Genomic DNA, 22,371 nt, shown 5'->3' on the forward strand with positions numbered 1-22,371 from the left:
TGATTAAAAAACTAGCTAACTTTAAGAGAAATGAATTTAAATAGAGTTGATATTCTAACTGAGTAAAGACTATTAAGTATATAAAATGTTGATTTTTTTTTTTTTTTTGATTTCGGTAGTTGTTGGCGCATCGGCTTCTGTGGCCATATTGCACCTCCCAAGGTTTTTGCAGTACTTTGATCCAAGCCCGAGGCGGGAATCGAACCACCCGCGACCTTTGGGTTGCCGGGCAGGTACTTTACCCACTCGGCGCTATATAAAATGTGTATTTATATTTATTCAACACTGACCCTTATCTCTTTGAATTCTGCCAACAACTCTCTCTCACACACACACACACACACACACCAGTGAATAATTTGGGGACCATTCTGGTGGGTGATGTGCATTTAACTTAACTTTATTTGCAACTTCTTGCAAACTAGGACCACCATACAGCTGAATTACTTCCCAAAGCTTGTCTTCATTTTTTGCTGCCAGTTACAACTGAAACAGAAAAAAAAAAACCCAAAAACATTGGGTGTTGTTCAATATCTACTTAATTATCATTATTATCTACTTGTTTATCATTTCAACAAAATAGTTCTTTCCTAGGATCATTAAAAACTCAGTGTTCCAAAATTATATTACTTTAACATCACTTGTGAATATGTAACATGATGGCAGTACTAATCTTAGTAACAATTGTTAGCACATGGGGCAGTCACAATAAAAAAGGTTACAGTCAGTCCTCGTATAGCACAATAGTTGTGTTCCTAGAAACCCTTGTGCAATGCAAAATTATGCAATATAAACAACAGGCCCTATGGGAAAAATAGGGTTAGGTGCCGACCACCAAAGATTGAACACACATTTGTAGCCAAAACATTACCAAACACAATAAATAATCATAATAAAATACTTACGTATTTTTTTACGACTATTACGTAATAAAATATTGCTAATGCTTTTGCTTCTATCATAAGCAAACTCGTTTTTTGTTTGATTTTCTATCCAAACAGATGACAGCCGTTCCATCTCTTCCAATTCTTTGTGTCTTAATCTAATGGATTTTAATTACACTTTAAGTTGTTCCTGCTATGAAAGTTGTTTTTATTTTCTCTGCATTCTTTGTAATTCTCGGCGTTGCCTCATTTAGGTCTGTATCATGTGCAATATCACATGGTCTTTCATTTCGCTCAAAGCGTTTCACAGTTTCATATTTTTTTCTTTCGACAGAGGCGGACTGGCCATAAGCCTCACTGGGGAAACCCCGGTGGGCTGGTGGTCGGTGTGATTTTGGCTATAAACGCTAGTATGAGGCCACTACAAATTTTCCCGGGTAAGAATTTTTGACCCAGTCCGCCTCTGTTTATCGATTGCTTTTCTTTTTCTCTCTGAATCTGTAGTGTCTTCACCAGGACGCTTCCTTTTCACACCTTTTAAGTATTTTACTCATTTACGGAATAAAGCACAATTACAAAACGAGGACGCACGCTTGATACACATAAACAAAGCTGTAGCAACTGAATAAACAACATCGTAAAGGCAGAGAGATACACTATTAACACCTCACATTTTACTGAAGCACATTTCTAGGGGTTACTACCATAAAACAATTTCTAGTTGCGTTTCTGCTAGTGGAATCTGTTATAAAATGGTAGTAAACTCGATCTAATTGCATTTGCGATTATACCGATAGCTGGATTTGTGTTGGTTTTTACGTTATTATGGTGAAATGTGTTTCCCCTTCACTGATATAAATAACATAAATACATTTTCAGAATCTTCTCTTCATTCCTATCGTGTTGCATTCAGTTGGGGTGATTCCGCATTCGACTGCCATTTCTTGTAAACACAAAGGCGAATCGTGCATAAGCGAATTCGGTTCGTGTTATATAAGATATCGTTCCCCTATTTATAAATCGTGTATGATCGAATTCGTGTAGTGTAAACACGTGTTATACGAGGACTGACTGTATTCATATTCAATCAAGAAAACTTTAAATTACATGATTTCATTTCTAGCTTGTTACTGATTTTCCCTGCTTGAACTAAACTTCCAATTTTAGAGTAAATAGTATTTACAACGAACATAACCTAATAAAATTTTAATAAATTCCATTATATTTAAGGATCAGGATCAAGCAGTGTATTAAAACAAGTTATGATGAAAATACATCCTGGAAATCATTGCAATCAAACTATCCCAGTACCATTCAATTCAAAAACAATGCTCTGTACTGCAAACTTGGAAGAAAAATATGGAGTGTGTCATGTGAGTATATTTAATTTTAAACCATTTATAATTTACTTACTTCTAAGTTAATGTTCCCGTAAGGAAATAGTGTACGGCCCAAAAAAACAATACTGTACATAATCTTTAACCATGAATAAAAATATATTTTGGTTATTATACATTTTAGGTTATGAGTATGAAAAATGATCAGTGTCTATGACTAACGAACACTCCATAATAGTCTAGTTGGCATGATATACAGTTTCCAGTCACTTGTTTGGAGAGGTCTAGGTTTGATTCCCAATGATGAATGGAGGAATTTTTAAAGTCCTCTTCATCCGTGGCTCTTAGATGGAGGGTGTAGGGTTACTCACATAAGTTATTCTTGGTTTTTCAGCCTGCAAAACATGAAAATCAGCTCATGGAGCCACGTGTCTACAGACAAATACACTTATAGTTATGAGCTCATACCAATATATTAATATTATTTTTTATATCATTAATGAATAGCAACATATTTTACGACAACCTCTTCACTCAAGAAAGTTCCAGATGTCCGATGAGATTTGTAGTCATATTCCAGAATAAAAGTTTTCATGTTGATTAGAAGTTTCAGTTTCAAGAAGATGAAGGTGGTGAATAATGGAATACACTCTCCTCAGCCTTTATACTCACATCAGCAAGATGGCACAGCATGCCATACAGCTGCCATTCATTCATTCCAGGTAAATGATCCACCAACATTTTGGATACCATGCTATTTTGTGCTGCACACCATTTCTCTGCATCTCATTCACCTGATCCAAACTTTGCTGTTTCATGATGCATATGCATCATGAAACAGCAAAGTTTCTGAAATGTTGGTGGATTATTTCTCTTGAAACTAATGCTGTGTTATGTTGAATGCTGTAACATCTTTCTGAACACACTGATTACAAAGCTGGATATTCCCTGCATAACAAAAATGTTCCAAGTTGTTGAAAAATTGAGTCAGAATCTTCATCTGATAATGCTCTTGATTAAATAGATTATTGCAGTTTTCATCTTTGGTGAAGTAAGGTCCAATTATGCCATGCTTACTAACAAGACAACAGATTGTGACATACTCTGAGTAAATTAGGGTCGCGGTGATTTCATTAGGTCACTTGAATCCAAGAAATCTGTTGGGCTGGCTGTTGATGACCAGATGAACGAGTATAGGACTCATCAGAGAACACAACATTTCGGTAAATGTTTGATCCTCATAATGCATAGTATTCACAAATGATGCAACAAAGGCAAGCTTATATAGCATCAGCAAAAAAAAAAAAAATAGTTTCCACATCACCTGTAGTTAATTTGTCTAATCCTTCTCTTAATTTTAATCAAACTGCCTGCTTCCAACAACAACACCAAATGGATGATTGTTTGTTCCAAATAATCAACCACCTACTGGTTGAAAGAAAACTTGCACACATCTATCCTTCAACATCCTTCCTTCATTTAAATGTATATGCCTCCTCGAGTATTGTCTCTGCGAGAGTAATGATGCCATCATCATTTAGCGTACTCAATCTATCCAAAGCTTTAAACACCCTAATCAGATGTCTAGTTTCCAGATGCTGCAATTTGCAGCATCTGAAGTCTTTCTTGGTAAGAGTTACCTTTTGTTCCCTCACAAATCTCATTGCTCTTCTCTGCACCCATTCCAAAAGATCCACATTCTTTTAAAATGAAACTTCCACACCTATATGCAGTACTGATGTGGCCTAACCATTTCCTTATACACATCAAGCACCTCTTCATAATTAAGGTGGTATTTAATTTGATTATTGGTTTTAATGGCACAAAAATGTTGAGTATATATATAAAGTTGGTAACCATATCACATGACCTCAATTATTGCTCTGCCTGCATATGCTGCAACAGCTTGTATAAATCATTGGGTTGAGGACCAACTACTGCCCAATTTAAGGGTATCCCTTCTTTGGCCATAGAGTGGCAACTGAAATACCTCTTTTAGAAAATAGCCTGCATTCCCATTTGTCATAAATGTCTTTTGGACTGCTTGACTGACCTCTGTGTTACGACACTTCCTGTATTCATAAATTTCTTGACAGATGAGATCACACTGTTAATGGGAGTATATGAAAAGAGCACGTGACTTTCTCAAACAAATATGGCACTTGGCCCAACATCATGACCAAGACCACATAACACAAGAATAGCTTTTCTTCATTGGTAACACCACATTCACCATGTTTCCAGAGCACCACGTGTCACACGATTGAGATGGGATAATACCAGTATTGTTTATTTTGGGTCACCCTGTACTTCAAAATAAAGGGTTATTTTTAATTAAGTACTTTCACTTGAGAAATGACTTCAGAATGCAAAGTTTAATATCTTAACAAAAAAACATTATTTTTGCATTAAGGTGGCAGAAAGTTTAAGGATTACACTGTTAAAATGGATTGCAAATACTATTCATCTGTTCCTTTTCTATTAGTTTGACCTATTATTGTGGGCAGCAGGTCTCTAGGTTCAATCATGGTAGTTTATGAGGTATACACATTTGAGAAGTGTGGAAAATTGTATTTCATCTTGAAACAGTATCATTGTGATGAAGCAAGGCTGTACAGTAGTAATCACACAGGTATTCTACTCAATGAACACAAAACTTAACTATGTTAGTTAGCACAGATCATTATGTTAAGGTTGGGGTAACTGTATTTCCAGTTATTATGATAATCTATGAGCATTGCAAGCATAATAAATGACAATGATGGTTAGAATTACTTAGAATTTGCAATAAGGTAACAAAGGCAACTATTCTACTGCATACGAAGTCTGTACACAATGTATTTTACGATCACTTTGTCTGTTTGACATGATGACCAAAAAAATTCCTGGAACTGGCTAACTTGGCCATAACTTGGAAAAATCCCCAAAAGTTCCTCTTTTTTCAATAGGATATATTATTTCTCAACTTTGGCTAGTGATAGGAATAGGAATTTGGCTAGTGATAGGAATTGTATTTAAGGATCAGGATGAAGTAGTGTATTAAAACAAGTTATGATGAAAATACATCCTGACACTGTAGTACCTTCGAGGAATTAATCGTGGAAGCTACTAAAAGTTTCATACCTATTAAGAAATATTGTTCAAGGTTTAGGCCTAAATGGTTGTCAAATGAACTAATGAGATTCATGGCAGAGAAGAAAAATGCACGGGATGCATATAAATTATCAGCTGACACAGAAGCCTATGTCAGATATAAGCTAGTCTGTAATCAAGTCACACAGGAGATTAGGCAGGCGAAGGCATATTATGAAAAATATTTGGCAAAGGATGCTAAGAAAAACAGCAAGGATTTCTTTACTCATATAAATTCTCTAAAAGGAAGGGGATGAATCTGATTGGTCCACTTGATATTGATGGTTCAACTGTTGATGATCTTGGTCATATAGCAAACAAACTGAATGAGTATTTTGCATCTACATTCACACATTAGGAATTATTAAGGATTGAAAATGCCAGAAAGTTATCAAATTGTAGCAGGGCGCTTAATGATTTTGTAATAACTGAGAGCAAAGTGGAGGAGAAATTGTTGAAGTTAACCATAAGAAAGGCACCTGGGGTGGATGGAATCTATCCAGTTATATTAGAGGAGGTGGCTTGTTTGTTTGTTTGTTTGTTATTTGGTTTTTAGGAGCATTAGCAACTAAGGCCATATTGCTCCGGGATATGTGGTGGTCATTCCCTGACCTTTCCGCATCCGCCGTATTTGGTGGTGACGGGCTCGAACCCCGGTCTAATCAAGAAGCGTGTGCTACGCACTGCTGCTCCTCCCCACCTGGCTACGGAGGCACCTAGAGGAGGTGGCAAAGGAACTAAGCAAACCCTTAGCCATAATTATGAGAGCATCTTTGGACTAGGGGGAGGTCCCCATGGACTGGAGATGTGCAAATGTATCACCAATTCACAAAGGGGGATTGAAGGGTGACACGAGTAATTACAGACCAGTTAGTTTAACTTCTGTTCCGGGTAAAATATTGGAGTCACTGGTTAAAGATGCATTGCAGGATCATCTAGACAAGACTGCAGCAATAATTGAGACACAGCATGGGTTTATTAAGGGAAAGTCTTGTTTGACAAATCTGATTGGATATTATGATGTGGTTACAAAGGAACTGGATGCAAAAAATAATTTTGATATCATATACTTGGATTTCAGGAAAGCTTTTAACACTGTTGTGCATGGAAGACCACTGTACAAATTGGAGAAGAATGGTATTAAGGGTAAGTTGCTACAATGGATAAAAGGATGGTTGAGTGGGAGAAGACAGAGAGTGGTAATCGATGGGAGCTGCTCTTTGTGGACTAATGTTCTTAGCGGAGTGATACAGGGTTCGGTGTTGGGTCCACTGTTGTTTTGTACATTTATCAATGATATTGATGAAGGTATATCAGGCTTAGTGTTGAAATCTGCAGATGATACAAAGGTTGGCAGGGTTGTTAATGACAGTAATGGCAGTTTGCTACTGCAACAGGATCTAGAAAATTTGGAAGATGGACTGAGAAGTGGCAAGTGAAGTTTAACATTGACAAATGCAAAGTACTGCATATAGGTAGAAGTAACCCCTGAGGAACGTACCAACTGTGTGGTACTGCACTTAAGGTGGTTGAAAATAAAAAAGACTTGGGAGCAATTGTGCAGTCAGATGTGAAGTTTTCTGAGCAATGCAGACAGGCTGCAAGAACAGGTCATGGGTTTTGTCAATGATATACTGGAATTTTGCTAGCACGGAAAAGGAGGTGATTGTCCCTCTGTATAAGGAGGCAATGGTCAGGAAACGCCTTGAGAACTGTGTACGGGTCTGGAGGCCTCATTTTAGGAAGGATGTAAATTTGCTTGAGCGTGTACAGAGAAGGGCAACAAGATTGGTAAGGGTAATGAAGGGATCCTCTTACCAGGAGAGGCTTAAGTTCTGCAAACTGCAGCGGCTGGAGACTAGGCACCTGTGCAGTGATCTGATTGAGGTGTATAAGTCCTTGAATGGGTTGAGCACGCAGAATTCCGATGGGATTCTTCCACTTGTTTAGATTATGAACCTAAGGGGGCATAAATTGAAATCGAGGAAACACAGATGTGCGGAAATTTGCCTGTAGTGAGTGGGTGGTTAATTGCTGGAACAACCTTCCATCTGTTGTTGTGGAAGTTGATAGGTTAAATAAATTTAAGGAGGAACTCGACAAACATTTAGAGGGAATGATTGTGTAATTTTTTTTTTTTTTTTTTTTTTTGGCAGATGCTGCATAAGCTCATACACTTGCTTTCTTGCATCATATGCCACAATTACTATTACTTTACAGGTATTACAGTGGATTATTTTGTCGACAAAGGAAGTTTGCAGACAAAGAATTTTGACTTTCTGGTAACAAATAAGTTCTTTGGAAATTTTTTTACTGTCTTTTCGATTAATTAACATATTAAGTTGCATTTAACAAATAGTTTAATAATCTTAGACACGTTTGTGAGCTTATTTTTAAATTTATCTAGAAATTTTGTAAGTTATGACTTATTATTATAGCATATTATTCATACAGTTTTTGTATCGGTGATTTGGCATAAATATTGTAGCATATATTACTAGTAATGCAGTGGAACTGTAGGGTTTTAAATGTGATAAATAAGTAGCTTAAGGTTCTGATCACATAGGTTGACATTTATTTTGTTTTTAGCTAATAAATTTTATTTTTAGTAAGGATATAACTAACATAAATTCTGTGAATGTAATGATATAATGTAAGTTAACTTGATAATGTACAACTTGAACTTGATAGCATCACAAGTATCACTGCATTTAGTGAGGAATTGTCAATTAATTAATTTGAGTGAGGAATTGTCAATTAATTAATTAAACTGATTAATTTATTAATTTTTATTGTTAATCAATTAAATTGTATTTAAACAGAAATCATGCCCCATACAAGAGTAACAAAGCAATGGGCACAAAACAGCAGGAGTGCTGTGGCTCAGGGGAGAAGGGGACAATGCTCCTAAGAATCATGACCTGTGAAATGTGCAACTTTTGCAACATTTCTTTCAGGACAGACACAGCCAAGAGGGATGTCACTGTTCTTGCTCAGTGTAGAGTGTGAAGAAATTAAGCACCAACTCAGTATTCTGATGGGCATTTATGAGAGCTTGAAAAGTGGAGTGAATGGCTTCCAAGGAATTAAAATGGGGCAATCAGGCTCTCAGCTGCCCAACTCAACACCAGAGCTGACACTTGTTTGTTTGTTTGTTATTTGGTTTTTTTTAGGAGCATTAGCAACTAAGGCCATATTGCTCCGGGATATGCGGTGGTCATTCCCTGACCTTTCCGCATTCTCCGTATTTGGTGGTGACGGGCTCGAACCCCGGTCTAATCAAGAAGCGTGTGCTATGCACTGCTGCTCCTTCCCACCTGGCTACGGAGGCGCCGCGCTGACACTTGTGCATCAGGAAATACAGAGGCAATCTCCAAGGCACAATGTGCTGGTCCCACAGGAGGTAGTTATTGTCAGTGATTCAACTATCAGGGGAAATGGCAAATATATATATATATATATATATATGATGCAAGAAGGATAGGTGGGATAGGACTAGGGTATGTTTGTACCAGAGATAAAAGTACATGATGTACAACAGATATCATTTTTTAAGAGCACAAATTGTGATATTGTTGTACACATTGGCACTAATGATATTAAGAGCAAGAGACCTGAGGATGACTTACTTAACAAGTACAGTGCTACACTGATTTATTTTTGGTTTTTTAGGAGTATTAGCAACTAAGGCCATATTGCTCCAGACCTTTCCGTATCCTCTGTATTTGGTGGTCACGGGCTCGAACTCCAGTCTAATCAAGAAGCGTGTGCTACGCACTGCTGCTCCTGCCCACCTGACTACAGAGGCGCCTGTGCAAAACTGAGAAAAAGTCACAAGTTGGGATTGAATTTGAAAGTGTCTGCAATTGTGCTCAGACATGATAGGAGGGAATAAATTTTGAGAGCCTTGTCAATCAATTCGGCCCTGGAGAATATGTGCGAGACTCATGGGGTAGAATTTTAGAAACTGCTAGCTTGGGGGGGGGGGAACAAATAGATTAACTAGAGCCGCAGGTAGAGGTGAAAGAGGTTCTTGCACTACTTCTACTGGAACATGCAGCAGCCTGGAAAGTAAGGTGTCAGGGCTTTCAAACCCTGCTGTGGGTCATCCTGAAACAAGTAAATACATGGTACTCTGTTAGGCTAATGAAGAGTAAGAACATGTGCATGTATACTTGCATCTAAACTAATGCTAGGAGCATTGTAAATAAATTTGATGAATTTGAAGTACTTATTATGTCATCAAGTGCAGACACTGTAGTGTTATCGGAGACATACCGAATTTAAATGTGGGGAGTACAATGTATACAGGAAGGGCAGACAGGAAGGAGGGGTTTACGCTCTTAATCAAGAATAGTTTAAATCTAAGGCAATGCATTCAGTCAACATGGGTGATTGGTATGACATAAGCATCGGGAAAAAAAAAAATGCTATGTGCTATTGGCCTAATGACTGTGATGAGTATATTACACAACTATATAGAGAAATAGAGTAGACCAGTAAATCAGAATATCTTATAATGGAAGATTTTAAGTTTACAGATGTTGACTGGAATTTGTGGGTTGGTTATTCATAGACTAGGAAGACTTTCATAATTTATTCAATGATTGTCTTATACAGCAGCATGTTAGAGAGGCAACAAGAGGAAGCAACACTCTTGAAGGTTATCAGTAGTGATTCTTTGTGCATTAACAATCTGTAAGTAAAAGATCCACTGGAAGGGAAGGGGGAGTAACCACAGTGTACTAATGTGGAATTTATTAAAGACATAACTACTGTCAAGGGTAAAGAAAAAGGCTTTTACTTTTGTAAAGGTGACTACAGTGGTCACAGACAGTTTTTAATTCTATGCAGTGGGATCAACTGATTATGTTACCAAAGAACCATCAAGGACTTCTTTACTAATTTAAACAATAGAAGGGGATGAATCACATTGATCTGCCAGATATGAATTTAACTGTGATTCTGCTCAGATTATTGACAAACTGAATGTATATTTTGCATCTACATTCATGCAAGGAATATTTTAGCGATAGGGATATCAGAAGTGTATCAAATTCTAACTGGGAGCTAACTAACTGATTTTGTGATAACTGAGAGGAAATTGGAAGAGAGAGTGTTGTAGCTAAATGTAAAAAAGCACTTGGGGTTGTTGAGATTTATCTATATTAAGGGAGGCAGAAAAACAAGTAACCAAATCTATAGCCGTAATTATGAGAGCTCGAAGAATGGAGTTTGTCTGGATTGAATAGAATCAGGGGAAGTCTCTGTGGACTGGAGATGTTCACATGTATCCCGATTCACAAAGGGGGATAGAGAGGTGACATGAAGAATTACAGGCCTGTGAGCATGATTTCTGTTACAGGGAAAATAAAGGAGCCTTTGGTTAAAGAAGTAATGCAGGATTATCTAGAACAGTGGTTTCCAAACTACTACTAAGAGCTACAGACCCTTTCAAAAATCAAAAAAAGTTCACGGACCCCTTCAAAAAAAAAAAAAAAAAGGTTGCAGACCCCTATATATAACATATGCATGTGTATGTGTGTATGGTTGATCACAGTTTTGCAAATTCCCTGGAACTGATCTACGGACCCCCATGCCGACCAGGCTAGCCAGGTGGGTAAAGTGCCTGCCTGATAACCCAAAGGTCGTAGGTTCAAATCCCAACTTGGGCTTGGATCAGAGTAAAATGCAAAAACTTTGGGAGGTGCATTATGGCCACAGAAGCCGATGTGGCAACTAACAAAAAAAAAAAAAAAACGGACCACCAGGGGTACACAGACCCCATTTTGGGAAATGCTGATCTAGAAGAAATGAGGTTATGCTGCAGTCACAGCTTGGTTTGTTAAGAGGCAACCTCATCTGACCAATCTCACTGGATACTATGATGGACTAACGAAGGAACTGGATGGAAAAAATAATTTTGATATTAAATGCTTAGATTTTAAAAAAGATTTTGACACTGTTCTGCAGAGAAGATTTCTGCACAAATTGCAGCAGTGTGGTATTAGGGGCAAGTCACCATTATAGATAAAGTGGAGACTGGGAGAAGACAGATAGGTAATCAGTGGGAACTGCATTTTTGGGACTACTGTTATTAATGGATCTTCCTAGGGTTCAGTACTAAGCCCATTGTTGTTTTCTGTATTTATTAATGATACTGATGAAGGCATATCAGGCTTAATGTCCATGTCTGATATAGACATCAGCAGGGTGGTTAATGTCAGTATTCAGGATATTCTACTGTAACAAGATCTAAAAAAATTAGGCAGAGGGGCTGAGAAATGGCAGAACTGGTTGAGAAACAACCATCAGTAAATACAGCAGTGTATCTCTCTCATTTATGTAATTGTTTACTGTAGAACCCTGACCAGCAGGAAATAGGATTTTATAATTGCTATTTCAATCATAATACTACATGTGAAGTACAAACACAATTTACCTTTTTTCTCAATATAAAACAATTTCCTGAATAGTTTGGTTTTTGCTATGACAATCGACACATATCAGGAATAAACAATCAATTGTGTTAGTCTTTGCATAAATCAGAAGAGAATATATTTTGGACAGGTCATCTATACAAATATATGGCTGACACCAAAATTCAAATTACAGGTGCCAGAGATCTTTAAGACCAATACAATTTACAATACAGTGTGTGAAAAAAAAAAAAAGAAGTTTTTGCAATGTATCTACAGGGCAGGAAATAGATCAATATGCATTTTTTCTATTTAAATTCATCTTTTAATTATTGATTGACTTTTACTGAATACAAAATGTGCTGTAAATAATTTATCAAGATTTAAATACATTTATTACATTGATTGTTTGCAAAGCTGGGGATTGGTGCTAAAGAGAGTAAGGGGGAGGGGGGGTGGAGTCCCTGAGTAAAAATAATAAAATTATAAATAAGAATAAATAGACACATACGTAGTATGAATAAACATTTTATTTGGTACGTGTCTGTTTATCTCTATATCTTAAACCTGGAAGAAGGGTACTTCGGCAGCCAATTGGCCAATTTATTATGACAATGCAATAATAAATTGGCCAAAAGACAGATGAATCTCCTTAAGCTGTTGCAAAATTTATTACATAAACGTGTTGATTTCAGATAGTGGGAGCTGAACAGACCACACTACAAAAAAAAAACACTGTAAGCAATCCTTTTAGCATTCAATCAAAAATATATTCAATCAAAAATATATTGTTATCCGTATGATGGAATTTTGTTATGCTGATTACAAGGTCATAAATAATAACCAATCATTAAACTTTCAAATGGTTGGGTGGAATCTGTTATACATTATCAAAACCATTCTTGTATACGTGTTTATTCACAGTACTAGTCTCAAATTTTCCACCTAGAAGTATAAATTCTCAATTAGGAACAGTGCTGGATTAAAGCAGGGGTTAGCAGGGCTCTTTCCTGGGGCACCATTCTTTAAGGGGGTGCCAAATTTCACAAATAATGTAAACAATATATATATATCCTTAGTAAAGGGGGTGCCAAAAAATCTTTCTGCACGGGGCATGAAAATACCTTGGTCCAGCATTGATTAGGAATCAAGTCATATTAAATCCCTTTTTAAATATGAAATTAAGATTGATGCATTTGTGCAAATAGCTAACTGACATCGTAAATCAGGATATTATAAGCATAACAATAACAACAGAATTGGTAGTATAATTAAAGAAAAGATTTATTACATGAGGTGATCAAATCAAGATGATGTTTTTTTTTGTTTCTATATATTTTTACAGAGAGAGAGAGAGAGAGAGAGAGAGAGAGAGAGAGAGAGAGAGAGAGAGAGAGAGAGAGAGAGAGAGAGAGAGAGAGAGAGAGAGAGAGAGAGAGATAAACATGTCACTGGAAAGAGAATTTACTGATTAAATAAAGTAACCACTGAATGTTAAACTGGTACCTTATTTTTTTGTCTTTTATAACTAGTCTTCATGGTATTCTGTGCTCACTTGGATCATAAATCTCTCTATATTTAACATTAAACAGATGATACATTAATAGTATTCATTACAGGCTATACACATAGTATTTTTCTTTCACTATAATTAACACACATCCTACAAACTGTTGATAACACAACTGTTTTTTAATAAGAAATCGTGAAACAAATGTACATATTTGAAAAATTAGAATGTACATATCTATTGATAATGTTTATGAAAAAATTGACATTACAAATAATATTTTTTTTTTCCAAACTTTAGAATGCTTTCATTTGTTTCTAATCTATTACTTTACTTTGTAAAGGGTGACAGTGGAGGTCCTCTAGCATGCCAAGACAGCAACAATCGGTGGGTTTTGCAGGGAGTTGTAAGTTTTGGTACAGCAATAAATATGTTTGGTGGTCTCTGTGCACTTACCCCAACAGTTTTTGCCAGAATTGCTAGTAACATTGACTGGATCATTAAGATGATTACCGAATATGACTAATTCAAAATTTTCAGCCAGTTTTGTGGTGTTTCTGCTTTTACTAAAGCAGAAATGCCACATATAAACAATGTACTTTGTTGAAAATGTAAAAATACCATTTTCTGTTAGTTATGTTTTTAAAATAAATTTGCATTTTAACTACGGGTCATCTGCTGAAACAAGAATTTCTTAATTGGGAAAAAAAAAAAAAAAAAAAAAAAATGTTTCATATTTCCACCAGCATGGTTTACCATATTTTAAAATTATAGATCATGTTACTATTTTTTGAAACCATTTACACAATAAAAAAAAAAGAAGCAATTCAACAATACAGCCAGACATAACATACACTTTTAAAAATCCTAAGAAACAAATTTTGGTTCAGAATTATTCCAAAAAAAAAAAAAAAAAAGTCAAATCTAGGATATAAGAGTTGTTTTATACAGTGAAATCTCTATAAAGCAGACACCACTTGGTCAGAAGAAAGTGTCTGCTTTGCAGTGATCTGTGTAAACAGTTTCAATAATTTGGAAAAATGAAATTCACCGTAATTCGTTGCTTGCTTGCTATTTTATATTTTTAGTGATTGTCATTGTACACGGTGTTTCAATTAATTAACTTTTAGTAAAAATCATTATAAATGGCTTTGTTAAGAGCATTTCATTTGGACAGTTTCATTTTTATTATGGATTATTAGGTCATTACTAGTTCCATATTCATTGTTTTTGCTCACATAGAATTTTTTTTAATGTAATAGGATACATCCTCCTTTAATGGGTCAAATCCCTTCTCTTTGATCAAATTCTGCATATAGCCTGGCTGCAAAAAAGCAAGAAATTTCATTTCTTAAAAAATCATCATGAATAGTGAAAGACTAAAAAAATTTTGACCAGTGTTCCAAGGGAAACTTGAATTTGCTTATAGGAACAAACTTTGCATGTAACTACTTAAACAACCACCATTTCTCACTGCCTTGTGAAAGTGGTATGTGATGACACGGGAAACTTGTTGTCCCTCACTCAAAAAGTGAGGCACCACTGTCGTTAAAGACATTATGAAAGTAATGTTGAGCATTACATAGTGTTTTTATCGAGTATATATAGAAATACCCTGTACATTACAGAATGTCCACAAATCTTTACAAAACTAAAACATTTACTACATGAAAAGGATACATGATACAACTCTGTAATCATAAAGAAGTTTCCCAACAAAATTCAATTCTCTTGGTTTTGTAATTGATCGAAGACTTCTGTATGAGTGTAAAATGTACGGTTTCATCTTCAGACAGTTATATAATATGTTGTATAGATTTCCCTGGGCTTTGCATAAAACTTAATCCAACCAGCTCCACTGCCATTGCTGACTTTTGTTCAAACATCTTGGCAGGAATAACTGCACAGACATGCATCCTTTATGAATATTCCATACCATTGTAGAACTGTAGGTATAGTCTGTGGCTTCTTTATAAACTGTGTTTGAAATTTGTAAAATAGTAGTGACAGACTACAGCTCATGAAACAAAGTACAAAGGGTACTAGGAAAGTTTTGCAATATGACGCAACAATGAATCACAGAAAGCTGCTTGTTGCTGCATGTTGAGACATGTTCATACGTGCATAGTAGCCGCCGCGCCAAGTCGATGGGCTCAGTTATTCATTAGTAGTGAGAGTGTAAAGTGCTTGCGATGGCATCGTGGTCACGAAATGAGATAAGGACAGTTTTGCGTATAATTTTGTGCGTGGTTTAACCATAGACCAGTGCTTAGAAGAAATGACTCTTGCACTAGATGATGATTGTCCACATCGTACAACGATATTCAGGTGGTATAGAGAATTCCAAAGGGGAAATTTCACTCTGGAGGATTCTGAGAGGCCGGGAAGGCCACGAACGTCAATTACGGAGGAAAACGTTACTGCTGTGAGGAAAATGCTTGACGAAAACAGGCGAGTGACCTACCAACAGATAGAAGATACTTTGGGCCTAAATGCACCAGCAATTCGTTCGATTCTGCAAGATCATTTGCACGTGAAGAAACTTTGTTCTCTCTGGGTGCCGCATCAACTGACTGAAGAGCAGATGACACGACGTGTGACTTGGTGCCGGGAGATGTTAAAAAAGTTTGATAAGGGACAATCTCGGTATGTGAACAACATCGTGACAGGTGACGAGACTTGGCTGTACTATTACGATCTGCCGACCAAGCTCAAAACAAAGTTTGGGTCTTTGATGATGACGACACACCCGTAATTGTCAGAAAATCCCGATCTGTAAAGAAGAAAATGATAGCTGTATTTTTCAAATCGAGTGGAATTGTGGAACGTGTCATTTTGGACATGCAGAAGACAGTCACAGCTAAGTGGTATACTGAACAATGCCTGCCTAAAGTCATTGGATCTATGAAGAACCTGCGGCCAAAGTCAAGAATGGACACCTGGTACCTCCATCACGAAAATGCTCCAGCTCACCGCGCCAAAGCCTGCACCGAATATTTAACCACGACAGGACTGAAACTTCTCAAGCACCCTCCCTACAGGCCAGACCTTGCTCCCTGCGACTTTGCACTGTTCCCGCATGTGAAAATGAAGCTAAAAGGGAGGTGGTTTTCCAGTGATGAGGACCTTCTACGGGCTTGGGACAACGAGTGTGCTTTACTCCCTAGTGAAACTTGGCAGAACTGGTTTAAAGATTGGTTTCGGAGGATGGAGAGGTGTATTGAATGTAGAGGAAATTACTTTGAAAAAATTAAATAAACAAAGCTGTATTGCAAAACTTTCCTAGTACCCTTTGTATGCACTGTCTTCTCAAGGTTGATAATGGTTGTAGTTTTGCAATTATGCTGCCATCTACTGCAGAGTTCACTTTTCTGATTGTGAATGAAAACTTTAAGTTATCTTCTATCACCTGGAAGCATTTTCAGATTTATATTGTATAGCCTAGTCACACAATAATGTTTTAGTTTCTGTAAAGGTTTGTGGACAAGGAAAATTCCCCATGAGTTCTGGCCAAAATTATCTATGCAATTTATTGCTAGTTTTCTTGAAAGAACTATACTATAGCTCTATTCTCACACTTTTTTTTTGCAGGTACTATCACAAACTGAATCCTGTATACAGACTTGGTACAATACTCTCTCCCTCTTTTTTTCTTTTTTTTAATTGCCTTGCTAAGTGAGGAGCAACAGTGGAAATGCATCAAACAGTCCAAATAAATTTGTAAACATTCCTTACCAGTATTAACTACATACTATGCCATCAGTTACATGATTAATCCATGACCGTCACAAGTCTAATTAGTATTACTCTAATGACCTTCCCCTTATTAGCCTTCATGGCAAATGCATTTTGACCAATGAAAATGAATTTGTGTCAATTACTCTTGAAAGTGTCCTGTCTAGGGAGGCTGAAAATATCAAAAGGATGTCAATTCAAGTGTCTGCATCTGTATTAGAGAGTGACTGTTTTGGAGAGGCCATCTAACATGTAATTTCTAATGCTTCTATTGGAATTCTAGCCTCAGTGACCACACCAAGGTGTCATTATGTTATGTTATTGTTGTTATTTTGGTTTTTAGGAGCATTAGCAACTAAGGCCATGTTGCTCCGGGATATGCGGTGGTCATTCCCTGACCTTTCCGCATCCTCCGTATTTGGTGGTGACGGGCTCGAACCCCGGTCTAATCAAGAAGCATGTGCTACGCATTGCTGCTCCTTCCCACCTGGCTACGGAGGTGCCACCAAGGTGTCCCTTTTAGAGAGGTATCCATTAAGGAAGCTTTCACTGTACCTATAATAACAATAATATTAGCAATAAAGTCAGTTAAAGAAGCAAAGAATGTTTCTTATATAAAAAAGCATTCCTATATAGATAGACAAAGAAAGACTAGTTTTGTGGGTTGCAGTCTTGAGACCCAATATCTGGTAACTCTTTGTTGAATATTTAAAGGATTTGAGAGGTATTAGTAAATTAAATAATGAGGATATATTTTTTTTTTTTTTCACATGTGGCATGGACTAAAGGACATGCACTTATATGAAGGTAGGATAGTTGTACAGTGACTCTACAAAATTTCCCTTTCAGCCAAAAGGTTAATTGCAGTAATAAATTACAACTTAGTCACAGAGACTTGCACAGTTCTTATTCAAGAGTGATCACAGATTGAAGTGGAGATGGTGTAGTTCCCCACACTGAACTACTTTCATAAGTAGAACCAATAAGTAGATTTTAAAGAGTGTCAAACAAATTCCTGAATAGGCCAGAGTGAGACTTTTTTTTTTAAGGACTGTTCATTGAATAAGCCTGATATGGAATATGGTACTGGCTTCTATGCATCACTGGCTATTATTAATAATAATCATAATGTTTTATTGTGGGGGAAATTCCAATTTTAGATAAATTAAATGGAACTTATGGATTGGTCATTCACTCTGTGGAAATACATTTCTAGTTTAAACCACCTGTTACAGGACTATTAGCTGTATCGGTGTGTTAGAGATACCAAAGAGAAAGCAATATTCTTCATCTAGTAACTGCTAAAAATTCATTGGACATTTAAGAATCTTCAAATAAAGGAGCCACTAGCAGGCAATGACTACACTGTATTAATACTGGATATATCAACAACTTTCATTTTTTCAAGGGAATTTCAAGGCCTTGTATGTAATTCGAGTTCAGTTCAGTGGGATCAATTAGCAACTATATGAAGTATAAATGCTGAATGGAGAATGTTCAAGGAGCTACAAGTTTTTTGTGTGAGAAAAGAAAGTTGCATAACTACTTCTACTTGATACCCCCATCGCTGTATTGCCTGCAGGCATCACAGCCATGAGGACAGCAAGTGGGAGACTAGAAATAAGGAAACAGCAGCCACAGCCCTGTAGCTGAAGCATTAAAAAAAGTCAAGTCAAGCAAGCTTATATTAATGGTTGAAAAATACAAAATAAAAGCATAAAATAAAATTAATTACTAGTAGTTCTATAAAAAGAAAAATATCATTCATCAAGTCAGTTGTGCAAAAGTTTGGGTTACAAAAGTCTGGTTACGTAAACTTACTTAAGCTGTCCTTTCAAATAAACACTGATGACATTTTGAAGTTAGCCAGAAAACCTATCCAGCTGATTAATGGCATTCTTCCAGTTTCCAGTATTCTTAACCTCTAGCATAATTTTGAAAACTTCGTTCATTTTTATTACACTGTCCTCAGTACCACACCTGAAATTAAAAATATATATTAAAAGAAATAATGGTTATTATTAGCATTACTAGAATACTCAATGTGAGAAGTGTGGTCTGCTTATTTTTGAATTTGTGAAATGCTCTTATGAATCTTCATGTCTTGAATCACAAATTCACTTTTAGCTATAAATTCCTTACCTGATGTGTCCAGTGACAGATGGCAAATTTTGTATTAGTAAAGGCTTTTTGATGCAATGGAACCAAAGGAAAAATACAATCACATGTCTATACATATAACCATTTTCCCTCATATCATAATACTCTTCCCACCACATATGATTGAAGTGATCCAAGCTGTTCCTTAAATTTCTTACCAGATTGTAAATGTCAACTACCTGGGAATGCAGTTTATTCCAATGGTCAACAAAATGCTGACCAAACAAATTTTTATGTCTGGTTTATCAGTTGCCCCAACAAGTTTATACATTTTCACTCTGTTGTTTTTGTATCCCATTTCAATATCAATTCATTTCAATGTGAAGTTGCGGGAGACCCCAGGTGCCATTTAAACTGTAACACTATGAACTATGACCCATTTCACTGTGAAAATTCTATTATCATTCAAATTGCTTCCTCCACTCCCCAAGTGTCTTAGACACTACAATTATATCCCAGCGAGATGCCTAGTTTCTAAGCTCTATAACCCAAGCATTTATAGCCTCTCCTCATATGGACATCCCTTTGTTATTTTTTACTCCAATTAATTACTTTGTCCAAAACAATGGCAGAGACCTAGTATTTCCCTTATTAATATTGCAAGGTCATCAGTGTAAGCAGTAGCATTTGTCCATTCAAACTCAATTTCCAGGAAATTCAGTGAAGGGGAAAATGAGAAATTTCAGCAAAAAGAGACTGTATCAATGATAACTATTTTTCCAGTAGTGAGCAATCAGGCAATCTCCCTGAAAATTCTATAACTAAGCACTTGCCTTAATATCAAAGATTCACTCTTCTTGGTACAAATTAGCATCAGCATTAGTAGAGGCATATGATGCAAGAAAGCAAGCTTATGCAGCATCAGCCAAAAAAACAAAAAAAAAAAAAAAAAAAAAATGCTCCCATTTCCCCCCCCCCCATTCAATCCAAATACCTGTCCAGTTCAGCCTTAAATTTATTTAGGCTATCAACTGTGGTGGAAGTCTGTTCCACCAACCAACTATCTGCTGGCTAAAGGCAAACTGCAGCACATTTAACCTACATCTGTCTTTCCTCAATTTGAATTTATGCCCTCTCAGGTGATTATTCTAAGCAAGAGGAATAATCCCATCAGCATTGAGCAGACTCAAACCATTCAAGGTTTTATGCACCTCAATCAGATCACCTCGCAAGTGCCTAGTCTTCAGATGCTGCAACTTGCAGAACTTAATCCTCTCTTGGTATGAGCTCCCGTTTGTTCCTCTCACCAATCTTGTTGCCCTTCTCTGTACTCATTCCAACAGCTCCACATCCTTCTTAAAATGAGGCCTCCAGACCTGTATACAGTACTCAAGGTGTGGCCTGACCATTGCCTTATAAAAGGGGATAATCACCTCCTTATGCCTGCTAGAAAAATTCCTGTATATCATTGACAAGACACCATGAGCTACTCTTGCAAATCGTCTGCACTGCTTAGAAAGGCAAAAATTTTGTAGGCAAAAATCTGAGGTCTGAGGACGTGAGTTGCCTGTGCGGACGTGCCTTTCTGCCGCTCTTGGAACAGAGAAGTTTTTTCTGATTTATTTTCTGCTTTATTAATTTAAATTGACATATTAACTTATTTTCTAGAGTAGCTTTATATTCCTATTTACGGTACTTAAGTTTAAAGTAACTTAGATAGAGATTTTGTAGGTATTACTTAGTATCGGAAAGGGTATCAAATCCATGTGTTTACTGTTCGTAAATGGCCGCCATTGTTACGGGAAAATTAATCAGTAAAATCTATTAATCTTGTCGAACTTCATTGGCAATTAAATTGTACTTTTAACTATACATATAACCACTTAGGTTACGTAACATAAATAATTAGTAAAAATAAATAATTAATACATAACTTGATACGGAAGTTATATAAAGGGATTTCATAGATAACACTCGTTACTGAAACATAAATATTTCGTAGATAACACTCGTTCCTGAAACAAATATTTCGTAGATAACACTCGTTACCGAAACGTCAATATTTCGTAGATAACACTCGTTACTGAAACGTCAATATTTCGTAGATAACGCTCGTAGATAACACTTGTTACTGAAACATAAATATAGCGTTATAACTGTGTTGGGATACAAGTTTAGGATTTAATTTTGTACTGAAATTGAAATTTTATTGAAAGTAAATCGAAATCATGACTCAAACCAGAGCAGCAAAGCAAAAGGCTCAAGCTAATGGGAATGCTGTGGCTCAGGGGAGAACTGAGGGGGGGGGAAGTTGGCCTCTGAATCACAGCCTTTTAAGATGCACTATTTGCTTGATGTTTGCAGAGCAGTCAGGTATGGGACATGATGCTGCCATGGGGGATGTCTTTGTATGTGCGCAACGCAAGGAGTGTAAGGAAATCAGGTGACAACTCAGCATTGTTATGGGCCTATATGAGAGCTTGAAGGACAGGGTGGATGCCCTCGAAGAATTACAAGTGAGGGGCCCATCAAGCTCTCAGCTACCCACACCAATGCCAGAGCTTGCACTTAGTCATCGTGCAACACAGCGGCACCCCCCAAGGCAGAATGCGCTGGTCCCAAAGGAACTAGTAGTTGTTAGTGACTCTATTGTCAGGGAAACAGGAAACATGCTTTGTAAAAAGGATAGGTGGAACAGGACCAGGGTATGTCTGCCAGGGGAAAAGGTTGATGACGTTGTAAGGTGGATATAATCTTTTAAGGGCACGAAAGGTGATATAGTTGTACACGTTGGCACTAATGATATTAAGAGTAGGAGACCGGCGGAATTACTTAACAAGTACAGGTCACTGATGAAAAAAAGCCGTGAATTAGGGTTGAATTTGAAAGTGTCTGCAATTCTGCCCAGACACGATAGGAGGGAGTATATAATGAGAGCCCTGTCGATCAATTCGGCCCTGGAAAGATTGTGCAGGGCTCAAGGGGTAGAATTTCTTTCAGCCTGGTCTGTACTTGTTAACAGGAGAGACTGCTTCTACAGGGATGGGATACACTTAAATAGAAAGGGTGCAAGAATGTTTGCTGATGCTATCAAGGCAGTGTTAAGTGGGTCGGAAAACTGCTAGATTGGGGGGATACAAGGACTGACAGAATAACAGTAGTAGGGTGGCTAAGAGGAAGAGCAGGTGCATGTATACTTGCATGTACACCAATGCTAGGAGTTTAGTAAATAAATTTGATGAATTTCAGGTATT

General features: G+C 36.8%; 1 long non-coding RNA gene across 1 annotated transcript in view; it reads right to left on the minus strand.

Annotated features, from left to right (window-relative positions):
- Positions 1-367: 367 nt before the first annotated feature.
- LOC150083578 (uncharacterized) overlaps positions 368-22,371 on the minus strand; it is a 31,399-nt gene continuing 9,395 nt past the window's right edge. The window contains exons 2-3 of the long non-coding RNA XR_016547179.1: positions 18,839-18,997; positions 368-486 (exon numbers count right to left, since the gene is read on the minus strand). This is a non-coding gene — a long non-coding RNA (uncharacterized LOC150083578). The remainder of the gene's footprint in view (positions 487-18,838; positions 18,998-22,371) is intronic.

This window comes from Mastigoproctus giganteus, chromosome 7 (genome assembly GCF_048544385.1).
Source record: "Mastigoproctus giganteus isolate SK-2022 chromosome 7, ASM4854438v1, whole genome shotgun sequence".
NCBI lineage: Eukaryota > Metazoa > Arthropoda > Arachnida > Uropygi > Thelyphonidae > Mastigoproctus > Mastigoproctus giganteus.